The sequence below is a fragment of the Terrapene carolina genome, unplaced genomic scaffold (genome assembly GCF_002925995.2).
Source record: "Terrapene carolina triunguis isolate 2854851 unplaced genomic scaffold, T_m_triunguis-2.0 Scaffold95, whole genome shotgun sequence".
In the NCBI taxonomy this organism is placed as follows: domain Eukaryota; kingdom Metazoa; phylum Chordata; order Testudines; family Emydidae; genus Terrapene; species Terrapene triunguis.
The window spans coordinates 49,043,216-49,057,489 of NW_020664446.1; positions in this window are offsets into that span (position 1 = coordinate 49,043,216).

Genomic DNA, 14,274 nt, shown 5'->3' on the forward strand with positions numbered 1-14,274 from the left:
AAACCATACTAGATGGGGACCACATCCTAAAAGAAATCTTACCCCAATCCCTTTTTGACATTCGTACAACCTCCCAATCTTGTCAAGCTCATCAGCAGAAGCAAGCTCCCCACAGACCAGGACACATTAACTCAAAGCAGCACCAGCCTGTCAGAACAACAGATGCAAACCCTGCCGACATATCTCCACTGCTACGATGATCAACACCTCCTACCATACACCTTTCAAGAACCTTGGGTCCTACACATGCCTATCACAACACGTGGTTTACCTCATCCAGTGCACTAAATGCACCAGTAACAACTATTGTGGGAGAAATGAGATAATCACTACTCTCTTGAATGAACTCCCGCAGAAAAGTGATAAAAGACAAAAACATCATATCACCAAATGATCACTCCATATCTGACCTCTGTCTTTGTCCTCAAAGGAAACCTGCACAACACCTTCAAAAGATGAGCCTGGGAATTTAAATTCATAATTCTTTCTACTAGACACCAAAAAAGCATGGACTTAATAAAGACATTGGATTTATGGCTCATTACCACAATCTGTAACCCACTAACCCTCCTTTGGGATTATGACTGAAGAGGTGTTAACTGTCCACTTCACCTCCACTGGTCTCTTGCAACATGTGTTAACGATATCTGTTCCACCTTGTATTTAGCTATGGCACCCTGAGTACATTTCCCAGACCTGAAGAGCTCCATGTAAGCTTCAAAGCTTGTCTCTTTCGCCCACGGAAGTTGGTCCAATAGAAGATATTACCACCTCGTCTCTCTAAATTGCATATTGTCAGTTAATTATGACTGCAGGATTCTCCTTGCTAGACTGAACATGCAGCTTGTGACATTTACACTTCCTGTTAGTTAGGAGTGCAGCCTGGGTTAAGGAAAAAGGCTGATGATGTTTATTTTGAAGGGGAACACTAGGGGCCAAATCCTGGCATCCTCACTGTGTCAAAACTTCCATTCCATGTGAGGTGTCCCACTGTGCTTCTGTAATTGGGTTGAGACAGTGATGGACCTTGCAGAAGGGTTCTCCATTTATGTGCATGCAGTATCCACACTTGGGTTTGTAACCTAGAAACCCATTGTGAAGTTTTCACGTTTCTCTGTCACACGCAGTGAGACTTTTTTAATGCTTATCCAGTTGCTATAACATGTCCTCTGTTGAAGGCCCCCTTATATGAAATACAGATGACATATACTGTACAGCTATGAACTAACAGTCTCCCATAGTGTATTGTTCACAGGTTGTGTGTTAAATGCACCCTAAGCAAGTCCATATTACAAAGACTTATAGGATAGTTAGGTGACAAGCAGTGTATAATTTTATCATTTCAAAGAACAATTAGAAGACAAAGTATGCATCCTACTATATTTATTACCTGTGCACTTGAGTCAAGCTGATAGGATGAACTGAAAAACGTTAGTGTTAACCTGTGTCAGTTAAGTATTTTCACATCACTACATATCTTGTAAAACCAACTATTGCTCATGTATTCACAAGTACTAGAGATATTTTTTCAAGGTATGTGTCCATATAATCCCATGCATCAGAGAGCATGGGATCCAGTCATCTGAGAAGTATCTTACTTGCTTCTGCTGTTAGCCAGAAGGTTTTGTCTTTAGATAAAGTAAATTTCAACAAATATAAACAAAACAATATTTAAAACAAATGTTCAGGGTCAGATTCTCAGCTGGTGTAAATTACACCATTTCAAAATCTGGCCCTGCATTTAAGAGAAGCCTAGAAAATTACAGAGCAATAAACAAGAGAAAAGGCATGTGTTATGTACACTGTACTACTACAAACATAGAACAGAAAAACTGTAGGTCTCACTCTTGAGTTCCATAAAACGCACTGGAGGACTGGCCACTGGACAATCAGTAAACTGGTGTTACTGAGACTACCATAGTTTAACAGTATCAACTGTCAGCTGTCACTTCGATGACACAATATTAAATAAAGTCATTTGGATAATTAATTTTAGCTTTAAAATGTTTTGCTGAGGCTTTTGAGATGTTTTTGTATGTTGGCCTAAGTGACTCTTCTCTGAAGAAAAAAATTTAGTGTGTCAGTATGGTGCTGGATGTCTTTGAAGTGAGCAGAATTTAACTGTCCAGATGTTTCATGAAAAGCTTTCAGTTCAGAGAGTATTTTCAGCCTGGCTGCCCACCAGAAAATAAATACTCTTCAATTTTTTACAGAGCCCTAAGAGCTTGATAATCCCTCTTTCTCCCCTCTCTCCCCCCACTCCCCAATTTAGCAAGTCATTAATATTTAGATACTATAGTGACATCTTGTGGTCAAGAAAGACACACACAAAATAGAAATGTTAATGACGATCAAAAGAGCAAGTATAAGAGTGGTTTTCTGGTTTTGCTTTTAATAACACACAGTTCAGGATTTATTAATTATATTTTATTTAATAGTTCATTCAAAATAGCCTTTTGTTTCCTGTTTTTGTTGCTTTCGTTTTCATTACACTTACCTACACAAAACAAACCAACCAGCCACCCAACCCTATATATGATTTAAACTGGTGAAACTATAAATACCTATTTCTGGAAAGCAACCAGAAAGCACATTTTGGAAATCTGTTTCATTTTATTTTACCATTGAGAACACCATGTGTTAGGCAACAATTTTCAAGGAAGAATTTCCCTACAAATACTGCTTTCTTTATGCAGAATGTTAAATATTTTAAGCTCTCAGGCATCAGTCCATTTTCTACATTGTTTACAAAATGCATTCTGTTTCATTTACTTATTATTGCTTTAACCCCCCAGCCTGCTCCTGACAGGGGCTGAGCACTCACGATTCCAACTGAAAGTCCGTGGAGGTTGTGGGTGCCCTGCCCCTAACCTGATGAGATTATTCATGAAAATTGTAATCCCTTGTCCTCAGATTGCAGTTTTAAAATCAGATAAAGAAAATATAACAGATGAGAACTTATTTCTCAGTCATGTGTGTAAGAAATCTAAACATCCACAGAACATGTCCCTGTGTAGTTACAGCAAAGGCAGGTGTCACTCAAAAATGCATAATGTAAACCCTTTCCAAACCATAACTAATCCTCATACTGCCACTGTGGAGAAGGTACATTCTGTTGTCCCCACTTTACAAAAGGAGGGGTTGGAAATGGGCAGAGAAATCAATGGGAATTAGGCACCTAACTACCTTTGAGGATCTGGGCCCTACTTAAGTGCTCTAATTCACACAGTGAGGTAGTGGCAAAGCCAACATTAGAAGAAAATGGTTGCTTACCATAGTAACTGCTTCTTGAAGAAAATGACCCAAAGAGAGGCGCACCTTCAGTATGCAAGCTCAGCAGTGTTCACGGGGTCCACTTCGCTCTCCCTCCCTTGTTCTGGGTTCTGAGAGCTAGATCCACAAAGGGATTTAGGCACTTAACTGCCACTTAAGATGCTTAAGTCAAGTCCAAAATTTAGATCTTCAGAATTCCTGCTCAGCTGCTGCCTAACCCTATAGGTGCCTAAATTCTTTAGCACCTAAGTTTCTGCCAATAAAATCCCCAGGCACGTACAAATCTGCCACTTGGCATGCACACAGCTGCTTCAGTCCTGATGCCTGGGTTCCTAGCTCACACCTAAGCTCCAACTGGATCCTCAAACTAAACATTCATTCTCCTGCCTATCTTGCCTGTGAGGCCCAATCCAGTAGGTGGCCTCAGAGGCTGCCTGAACAGATTGGGCTCCATGCAAAACAACACCCTTGGAGGAATAGCCATCCCTCCACCCCTGTTTGGCCCAATAGTCCAGTGGTTAGAGCACTCACCCAGGATGTGTAATACCAAAGTTCAATCCCCCCCTTCTGCCAGATGTGGAGCAGGGATTTGAACCCACATCTCCCACCACTCAGGAGAGTGCCCTAACCACCGGTCATAGGATAATTTGGCTGCCAGTCTCTCTGTCTCTTCTGTTGAAGCCATTCCATTGTGTATAATTAATTAGTCATTAGGACAGTGAATGACTCTAAGGATATGTCTACACAGCAAAAGAAAAATCTGCAGCAGGTCTGTGACAGTCGGCTTGGGCTGCGGGGCTGTTTCATTGCTGTGTAGACTTCTGGGCTCGGGCTCTCGGCCCCTGCGGGTTGGGAGAATCCCAGAGCTTGAGTTCCAGCCCAAGCCTAGAAGTCTATACACCAATGAAACAGCCCCATGAGCCTGAGTCGGCTGGCACGGGCAAGCCACAGGTTTTTCTTTGCTGTGTAGACATACCCTAAGAGACTGAAGGGCCTCCTCCAATGACTATTGTATACAATAGAACAGCTTCACCAAGAAAGATAGAGAGATCCCCACCCCAGAATATCCCATAGCCCATTGGTTAAGGCACTTACTTGAGAGATGGGAGTTCAAATCACTACATCACATCGGGAGGGGGGAGAGTCCCCTACATTGTGGGTGAGTACTGTTACCACTGGACTACAGGTCGGGGAAGGGCTTAGGCATCTAACTGAAGAACAGGGTTCACAGCTGTGAATCCTAGGCAAAAATAGGAATCTCCCTAAATACTTTTGAGCGGTGGGGCTTAGGCCACTCCCATCTAGGGTGAGCAGATGAGAGGAAGAAAATAGCGGGACACATGTTGGGGGGAGTGCTGCCGGCGGAGCAAAAAAAAAAAACTGCCGGCGGAGCGAAATGTTGGGACAAATTGCATCCCTGCAAAAAATCGGTCGGGACGCGGGACAAACACCTAAATATCGTGATGGTCCCGATTTTATCGGGACGTCTGGTCACCCTACTCCCATCTCCTACTGGCTTAATAAATTACTAATTTAGTTAATAATTTAATAATTACTTCAACATTCAGTTAGAAACTGATTTGTACAAAGGGGACATTTTCCAAGTTTAATTTTTAGGAGCTGCATAATGTTAGCATTTAATAAGGATTTTTTTAAATCATTAACCTACATCTCCTTATCACACATCATTAGCCTAACCTTATTCTCTGCAGCACTAAACTATGCACTAAGTATAAAGTGGCAGGTAACACAGCAACAGCTGCTTTTTCATTTTCCTGTAAATTAAATGGTTTTCTACTGAACTCGGTCTTATCATATGTGGTAAATAGTCTTTCCTTTTTCTAATTGCAGTTACACCCACTGTTGAAAGTATTTGTTTCCTTTAGCAGTTGGTTCAGATTCAGAGTGCCCCCTACTAGGTCTCACAAGATATCCAACTTGGTTTATCCTCTAGGTACACTAAGCTCTCTGGGCAGGGACCGACTCTTATTATGTTTGCAGAGGGCCTAGGACAATCAAACAATACCTTGGTTGAAGCCACTAGTTGCTACTATAATACAAACAAAAAAAATTACTCCATGCTCATCACCATAATATCTGAGATGAAAAGATAAAAGTGAGTATTTTTTTTCCAGAAGTTAGTGATCTGCAAGACCCAATAAAGCTCCTGAGGACAACAGACAACTAAGCTACCACTTGCTGACCTGAATCACAGTGGTGATGTAGAAAGTCAGAGATTTACAGTCTGATTCAGAGACAAGACAGGAATTTCTTGGACCATAACAAAGAAAGTAAGAGTCTCAAGCTGAAGACATTCTTTATCAGAAGAAGTTTAGAGTGAATAAAGACATTTCCTTCTACTTTCCCACTCACTTCCTATGCTCCTCCGAAGCCTCTCATCTTACATTGCTCTGTCTTTTTGTACTTTTGGCTTCCTACCTTCTTTCCTGCTGCCCGTTCTGCTTGGGGCAGTCTCTTACTTCCTGTCCATCAAGACTTCCCACATTTCTCCTGAAAACCCACCTCTAGGAAGCCTCCTTCCTCTACTCACTAATAATGAGAGAGGAGACAGATCAGGGACAGGACACAGGTCTGGCACTTCAGAAACTTTGGTTTTATTCTCGACTCTGCAATCGACTTGCTGTGACACTCTGGACAAATCACATAACCTCTTTGTGCCTCAGTTTTCCCTCTCTACAATGAGGACATTTACCAATTTGCCAATGCTACACTCCAGTGGAAGATGTTAGTAGCTTGCAGCCATGCCACCATGTGGAATGGGGATGCATATGCAGTTAAAAGGGAGCTATGTGCCAGCCAAGAGCTTGCTACTTTTAAATATTGGTTGATGTGAGCCTTCCATGTCTCTTACAAAATTCACAGAGGTATCATGGAGATTAATGAATATTTATAAGGTGCCATGAGATCTTTAAATGAAAGTCTTTAAGGCCAAAATATTGTTACATTATTACTGCATACGCCTGGTGACTCAACGGCTTCAAAAAACGGATAGGTGGCAGATGACTTACACTATACCTACTGTACATCCTGTGCATTCAGTAGAAATGTATTCCATTTTAAATAGATTGACTTTTATTCACTTCTGAAATGATACCAATGATTACCTGAAAACTGAAGACAGTCTCTGTGTACAGCTAGAAAAACATGCTGGCTGTTGCCTGCTGAGCCCATCTAAATTGCTGGTTTAGTACATTTCATTTGTCAAAAAATGCTATTAAAACTTACGAATCAGTAAAACCCTGCCATCCAATTTGATGTGCTGAATTTATGGACAAAATCAATACTGTATCTCAGCACTTGCATTGTATATGGATAGTGTCTGGCTCGCAATAAAAACAAGTCAGTTACATTTAACACAGGGCTATAGAGTCTTATCATTAGCTGCAGTGGGCCAAATCTGAAGCGGTACCAGACACTTCACTTTTCCACTTATTTTAAATGAAGGTGCTGATCCTCGGGACCTCTCAGGATTTGGTTCTGTGGTACACATGTAAAGACAGTAATAACCTTTCTGCATATCAGAGTTGCACACTAAAACAATCAACTGTAAATAAATGTAATGTATTTTCTTTTTCTGTGGCTGAATGATTTTTACTGTCTGAGCCTAATATTTTCTGCCATCAGTGGTGATGAACTTACACTGCCTTTCACATGCAGTGATACTGTCATTTCATTGTCACTGTCACATGCAGCAGTGTACCCAAACTTACAAAAGTAAATACAATACGTACATTAATCTCTCCACTCTAACTGACAGAAGAGATCAAGGTTGTGACCCTTCAATTCTCCAACCAGTGGTGCCTTTTACCCTGCTTCGTTGTGAGAACCACCACTCCTGGTCTCATCACACACAGCCTCCAGCATGTAAATCACTCCCAGCTATACTGTATGAGTGCTATAGTCAGCCACTCATGAATTACATTACAGGGCAACACCAGCAAACTCCGTCTCGGACTTTGCCCCAGAAATGTGTCTTGTATGCCCAGCATCTAAGTTCCCTGTAAGCTGCGTGGCTGCCCAGCAGGCTATCAAGTGCCACATAGTTCAGGTGTCCCTCCCCCCGCCCACTGCCGTGTGCTGCTACTGCCCTCTGCCTTGGAGCTGCCCCCAGGAGCCTCCTGCTTGCTGTGCAGAGTGGGGAGGAGAGGAGTGCTGATGTCAGGGTGTCCCTCTCTCCCCACCTCTGTACCCCTTCTCCACAGAGCAGTGGGGGGAGGACACAACAGGGCTCAGGATGGAGGGAGCTGGCTGACAGTTGCTGCTCTCTGAACTTGATGATCTACTTAAAAGGGCAGAGTACTTAAAGGGGCAACATGCGTCTCTGTCTCACACAGTGAGAGTGTCTGTCACACACACACACACACACTGTGTGGAGTAATTATCCCTATGGTAACTTTTTAAAAATATAGATTATATCTAGGTTTTTGGTTTCTACTGGTGGCGCACATCCGCACATTACCTCCATAACAAAATTCATTCCACACCTGGATGGAAAAATAATAGAGGGAACACTGCCAAGCATCCCCCTGGACAATACAATCTGTCATTTATACAAGGAAGGAGTAAAAGCAGCAGAATAAGAACACTTCAAAAAAGCAGACTTTGACAAACTCAGAACTGGTAGGTAAGGTCCCCTGGGAAGAAATTTTAAGGGAAAAAGGAGTTCAGGAGAGCTGGCAGTTTCTCAAGGAGACAGTATTAAAAGCACAACTGCAAATTATCCTGATGCAAAGGAAAAAGAGGAAGAATAGTAGGAGGCCAATATGGGCCCATCAGGAGCTCTTTAATGACCTGAAAATCAAAAAGGAATCATACAAAAAGTGGAAGCATGGACAAATTGCTAAGCAAGAGTATAAAAGAATAGCACAAGCATGGAGGGACAAAATCAGAAAAGCTAAACACACATAATGAGTTTATCTAGCCAGGGACATAAAAGGCATTAAGAGGAGGGTCTTTATGAGCAAGAGAAAGACAAAGGAAAGCATAGGGACTCTACTTAGCAGGGAAGGCGAGCTAATAACTGATGACAAGAAGGCTGAGGTGTTTAATGCCTATTTTGCTACAGTCTTCAATAAAAAGGTTAATGGTGACCAGATATACAACACAATTAATATCAACAAGGGGGAAGGAATGCAAGCTAAAATAGAGAAAGAACAGGTTAAAGAATATTTAGATGAGTTAGATGTATCCAAGTCAGCAGGATCTTATGAAATTACCTCTAGGTACTTAAGGAACGAGCTGAAGAAATTTTGAACTATTAGCAATTATCTTTGAGAACTCCTGGAGGATGGATGTGGTACCAGAGGACTTGAGAAGGGAAAACAGGAAAGATACTGGAATAAACAATCAATCTGTAAGAACTTGGAGGATAATAGTATTATAAGGAATAGCCAGCATGGATTTATCAAGAACAAATCATGCCAAACCAACTTTATTTCCTTCTTTGACTGCGTTACTGGTTTAGGATTAGGGAAAAGCAGTCCATGTGATGTTTCTTGTTTTTAGTAAGGCTTTTGACACTATCTTATATGACATTCTCATAAGCAAATTAGGGTAATTTCATCTAGCTGTCATCAGGTGGGTGCACAACTGGTTGAAAGACCAAACTCAGAGTAGTTATCAATGCTTTGCTGTGAAATTGGTAGGGTGGATCTAGTGGGGTCCCACACAGGTCAGTCCTGGGCCCAATACTATTCAATATTTTTATTAGTGTCTTGGATAGTGGAATGGAATGGGGAGTATACTTATAAAATTTGCAAATGACACCAAGTTGGGACAGGTTGCAAGTACTTTGGAGGACAGGACTGGAATTGAAAAGAACCTTTAATGGGAGAATAAGTCTGAACAGGATCTTGGAGTTACAGTGGATCACAAATTGAATGAGTCAGTGTGGTGCAGCTGCAAAAAAGGCTAATATTCTGGGATGTATTAAAGGAGTGTTGTAATATGACATGAGAGGTAATTGTCCCTCTCTACTCAGCACTGGTGAGGCCTCAGCTGGAGTAGTGTCCAGTTCTGGGCATCACACTTTAGAAGTGACGTGGACAAATTGGAGAGAGTCCAGAGGAGAGCAACAAAAGTGATAAAAGATTTAGAAAACCTGACCTATGAAGAAAAGTTTAAAAAAAAATCTAGGCATGTTCAATCTTGAGAAAAGAAAACTGAGAGGGGAACCTGATAACAGTTTTCAAATATGTTAATAGCTGTTACAAAGAGGACTGATCAATTGTTCTCCATATCCACTGAAGATAGAACAAGTAGTAATGAGCTTAATCGACAGTGAGAGATTTAGAGTAGCTATCAAGAAAAGCTTTCTAACTGTAAGGATAGGTACGCTCTGGAATAGGCTTCTAATGGAGGTTGTGGAATCCTCATCATGGGAAGTTTTTAAGAACAGGTTGGAAAACACCAGGCAGGGATGGTCTAGGTTTACTTGGCTGTGCCTCAGCACAGGAGGCTGGACTTGACCGACTTCTTGAGGTCCCTTCTAGCCCTACATTTCTATGAAAATGCCATTATGTCTAGTACTCAGATTTCTAAGGTGCTTAGTTGTAGGATTCCAACTAAACCTCCTGGAGAAACTCTAGTGTAGCTGCGATCAGCAGAACTTGGGGATTATTATTATAAACACAATAGCAAGTAGAATTCAGGGCCCTGTTGTGGTGGGCTCTACACAAATAACAAGGGTAATCCCTACTCCAAAGAGCTTTCTGGTTCCCTTCACACTGGAAACATAAATTGGATCAGATCAATGAATGAAATAGCCTTGAGTTCTGTCTGTCTGGAACATAAATGGCATCAGAAGCTAATGGAGAATCCATGCTTCTTTTCTGATACCCAGGCTATTCGCTGTAGGTGTTCCTGGTCTGAAATAAGGAGTTACTGCTTCAAGAGGTCTGGAGATTCCTACAGGTACAAGGTGGGATTCTTGGTTGTCTAGCAAGTCCAAAGTACCTTCCAGACCAGTGGAATACTAGGACTTCAACTCTCCCTTTCCCTCTTTTCTGTATCCTTTATGTGAATTGTCTTCAAAGATAGCAGATTCTTCTCTACCCAGGACATTATTTGCATTGCTAAGGACCTTTGATCTCTGGTTACTCCCTGACTTTGGAAGGGATATAAGACAGTCATGCCTCAATGATAAGAAGACTTCCTCTGAGTGCCATAATTGTCTACTACCTAGTTTGTTGCACCTTCCACTGATGCAGCTGCCACTGGTCATTGCCATAGAGAGGATACTGGACTCACTGGACCAGTGTTCTGCTCCCCTAATGCCAAGTTTGTGAGTTATGCTTTGGTGCTTTTTTTTTTTTTTTTTTTTTTAAAGAAACACTCTGATAGAAGTGTCAAAATGAACTAAAACAGGGGTTCTCAAACTGGGGGTCAGGACCCCTCAGGGGGTCACGAGCTGTCAGCCTCCACCCCAAACCCTGCTTTGCCTCCAGTATTTATAATGGTGTGAAATATATATAAAAAAAGTGTTAATTTATAAAGGGGGAGTTCATACTTAGAGGCTTGCTATGTGAAAGGGGGCACCACTAGAAAAGTTTGAGAACCACTGAATTAAAAGGATGTGTACAATGAGATTTTCAAAATGTGTTGCCTAAATACGCTTGCTTCCATTGGAAATATGCAAGAGTGAAAGTTGGGTTGTTTGTATTTACCTTCCCTGTTTCAGCATGTTGTTTGTATTTACCTGCCCACAAAAGGGCATTCAGATGTGATCTGAGAATGACTTGTAATTTTGCATTGCATCATGTGTATGGCTCTATGAACTCAAGGAATTCCTGCAGGTGCATTTTAAAAACCCCACATGGGGATGAAAGCTGATGGATGGCACCAGCACTCCTTGCCATTGGAGATAACTGGCTACTGGGAATCACTCAAGAAATGATTGATGCAATGAAATTTTGGAACTTTAAATTTTTACCATTATGGTAAAATTATAGTCACAGTTCTGTCTGTTTTTGACTTCTTGGTGAGCACTTGGAATCAAAAGCTCTCTGATTTTTTAACAGGATATAAATCCTTACAGCAGCTCTCAAGTTATGTTGTTTCTTTTGACTGGATACTGATTAGCATGTTGTCTATGTGCCTTGCTGTGACTACTCCCAGCCACTTGAGATGGGTGCAGAGAAGAAAGAGTCTTGTACAGAAATTGCAAGCTCTTATACCAAAATGCTTTTTGTCTTTCTTGTACTAAGAATCTTCTTGGTTTGAAGAAAAAATTATTGAGATTTCCTTAGAGTCCTCTGGTCCAGATTTTCCCCTCTGCCAGAGGGATAGTCCCTTCCTGGATATCCCTGAATTGAGGCTTTTGCAAATGTTTCACACCAACAGCTCCTCACATGTAAGTATGGATGCATTACACATCCATTTAGGATAAACATTCTTGAGTGTACCATTGTTTCCTTTTAGCCAAGTTAGACCCTATTGTTAGTCACAAATCACATCAAGGGCAGGGCCGTAGCAACAAAGAACGTGGCCCCCTCCGAACATATGTCCGGCCGGGCCCCTTACAATGCAGAAACTGGAATGCGGTATTTATTTTGCCACTTTTAGGGGCCCCCTTCCTTGCGGGGCCCCCTCCGGTCGGAGGGCGCTCGCTACGCCTCTGATCAAGGGTCTGACCAAGACAGAATCCAAGACATCTGCCTCCAACCAAGAATAAGGAACTACTCCTTTGCCACAAAGTAGGCTGTCCTTGCTAAATATGGGCGTGTCTATGCAGCAGCTATGCTGCTGTAGCAGTGGAGTGTAGATACTTTTTATGTTGATGGAAGGGGTTTTTCCATTGATGTAGATAATCCAAGCAATGGTAGCTAGACCAATGGAAAAATTCTTTTGGCAACCCCATTTACACCAGGGATTAGGTCAGCTGAACTACAATGCATGTGGTATGAATTTTTTTTACCTGAGCGACAGAGCTGGGGTCAATTTAAATATTAAGTGTAGACTGGAACTATATGAATAACATTTGGTCTGAAAGGCTATAGTGGAGGCTTTGACATTGGCATGTACTGTCATCACTGGGTCTTTTGGAAGGAAGTCACCTTCTGAAGGGGACCATCTTTCACTGGGAGTTACTGCTGCGCCAGGATTAAATTTGGTTTTATATGAACATTTTAGTTTAACATTTGGTTTAATCAGATATCCTCATTTGGATCTTATGACTCCCTCAAAAGGAGGCACTGATGGGAAAACATGTATCCAATAATGCTTGAAAGGGAACATATAATGACTTCCTTGCAAGCCACTGACTAACATTCTGTCCTCGAAAAGTCTGTAGGATTCTGGGAGATGCGTGCATGGTACTTCTTCCTCTGGCTGTTTACAGAAGGGAGTTAATACACTATTCAGCCTGGCCTGGGGACCACACAGAGAAGGGGTACTGGTACACACCTTGACTGTGGAAGTAGCTTGCTAGAGGTCCCCAGGAGAATGAAAGGCTACCTGCCTCCCCCACCCCCACTCCACGGCCGGCTAGCACGCAAGTACTAGAGCAGGAGTGGGCAAATTTTTTGGCCCAAGGACCACATCTAGGAATAGAAATTGTATGGCAGGCCATGAATGCTCGCAAAATTGGGGTTGGAGTGCAGGCTCTGGGGTGGGGCTGGAGGTTTGTGCTCTGGACTGGGAATCAAGGGGTTTGGAGGGCGGAAGGGGAATCAGGGCTGAGGCAGGGGGTTGGGGTGTGGGGAGAGGCTCAGGAGTGCAGGCTCCGAGTGGTGCTTACCTCAAGCGGCTCCCGAAAGCAGCAGCACGTCCCTTCTCTGGTTGCTATGCGGAAGCATGGCCAGGTGGCTCTGCTGCGCACTGCCCTGTCCGCAGGCAGCCCCCCTGCAGTTAGCACCCCTGCAATTCCCATTGGAGTGCGTAGGAGCCGGAGGGGGACCATGCTGCGTAGAGTGGCCCCCAACCTTGCTCCTGGGCTGGAGCGCCGGAGGGGGGCCATGCTGCGGCTTCCAGCCTGTGGGCTGTAGTTTGCCCAACCCTGTACTAGAGGAGCAACCTAATATCACTTGGGACTTTACTCAGTAGATTAGAATCATTTTGAACATATGAAGGAATTTCACTTACCTTGCTGTAATCCCTTGAGGATGCAGCTTCATGAGGAGTGGAATCTTCATGTACCTGTTCTGGTCACAGTCTTCCTGAAGTGCTCTTAAGGCTTTAATGTGGAGCCAGCCTTTGGAGCAGGAGAATGGCGAAATGGAGACCCCCCTCATCTTTCAGAATCAGAGACACTTTCCCTGCCAGAGTAAGGGTCTTTGGGCTGAAAGCCAGACAAGCACAATCCCCATTAGACTGCACCTGCAAGCTGAGGCAGGCTTGCACAGGAGTGAAGGCTTATGGAAAGGCAGTAACTCTGGGCTTGTCTACACTACCAGTTAAGTCGATTTAACTTACATCGCTCTGGGGTATGAAAAAAAAGTCACTCCCCTGAGTGATGCAAGTTAGATTGACTTGAAGCGGTGTCTACATGTTATGTCAGCAGGAGATGCTCTCCCACCAACACAACTTCCACTTTTCCTTGAGGTGGAGTAATTAAGCCAACTGGAGCGTGCTCTCCCCTCGGCACAGCGCTTCTTAGTGCATCGATACAGCTGTGCCAATGTAATGCGGTAGAGAAGACAAGCCCTTGGATACAAACACTGCGGGAGCCTCCGTATAGGAGAAAAGGTCCAAAACTTCCCAGGGGGAAAGAGGCAAAGGAAAAGGGGTTCAATATCTTATTTTTCACTCCATGTGTTCATTTACAACACTAATTCCTGCCCTGTGAAGGTAATTTCTTTTGCCTTTTTGGGCCCAGAGTCTTTGGGGTTTGTAAGACTTACCTCTGAGTATCATGAGAATCTGGGGATTCATTTTGGGAGGAAGGAGAGCTGTATAGGAGTTCTGCTTCTTTCCCGAGAGAGCTGAGGACCCACTTCAGTTTCGTGTGTGTGTGTGGCTAGATAGATTTCTCATCTTCAGAGA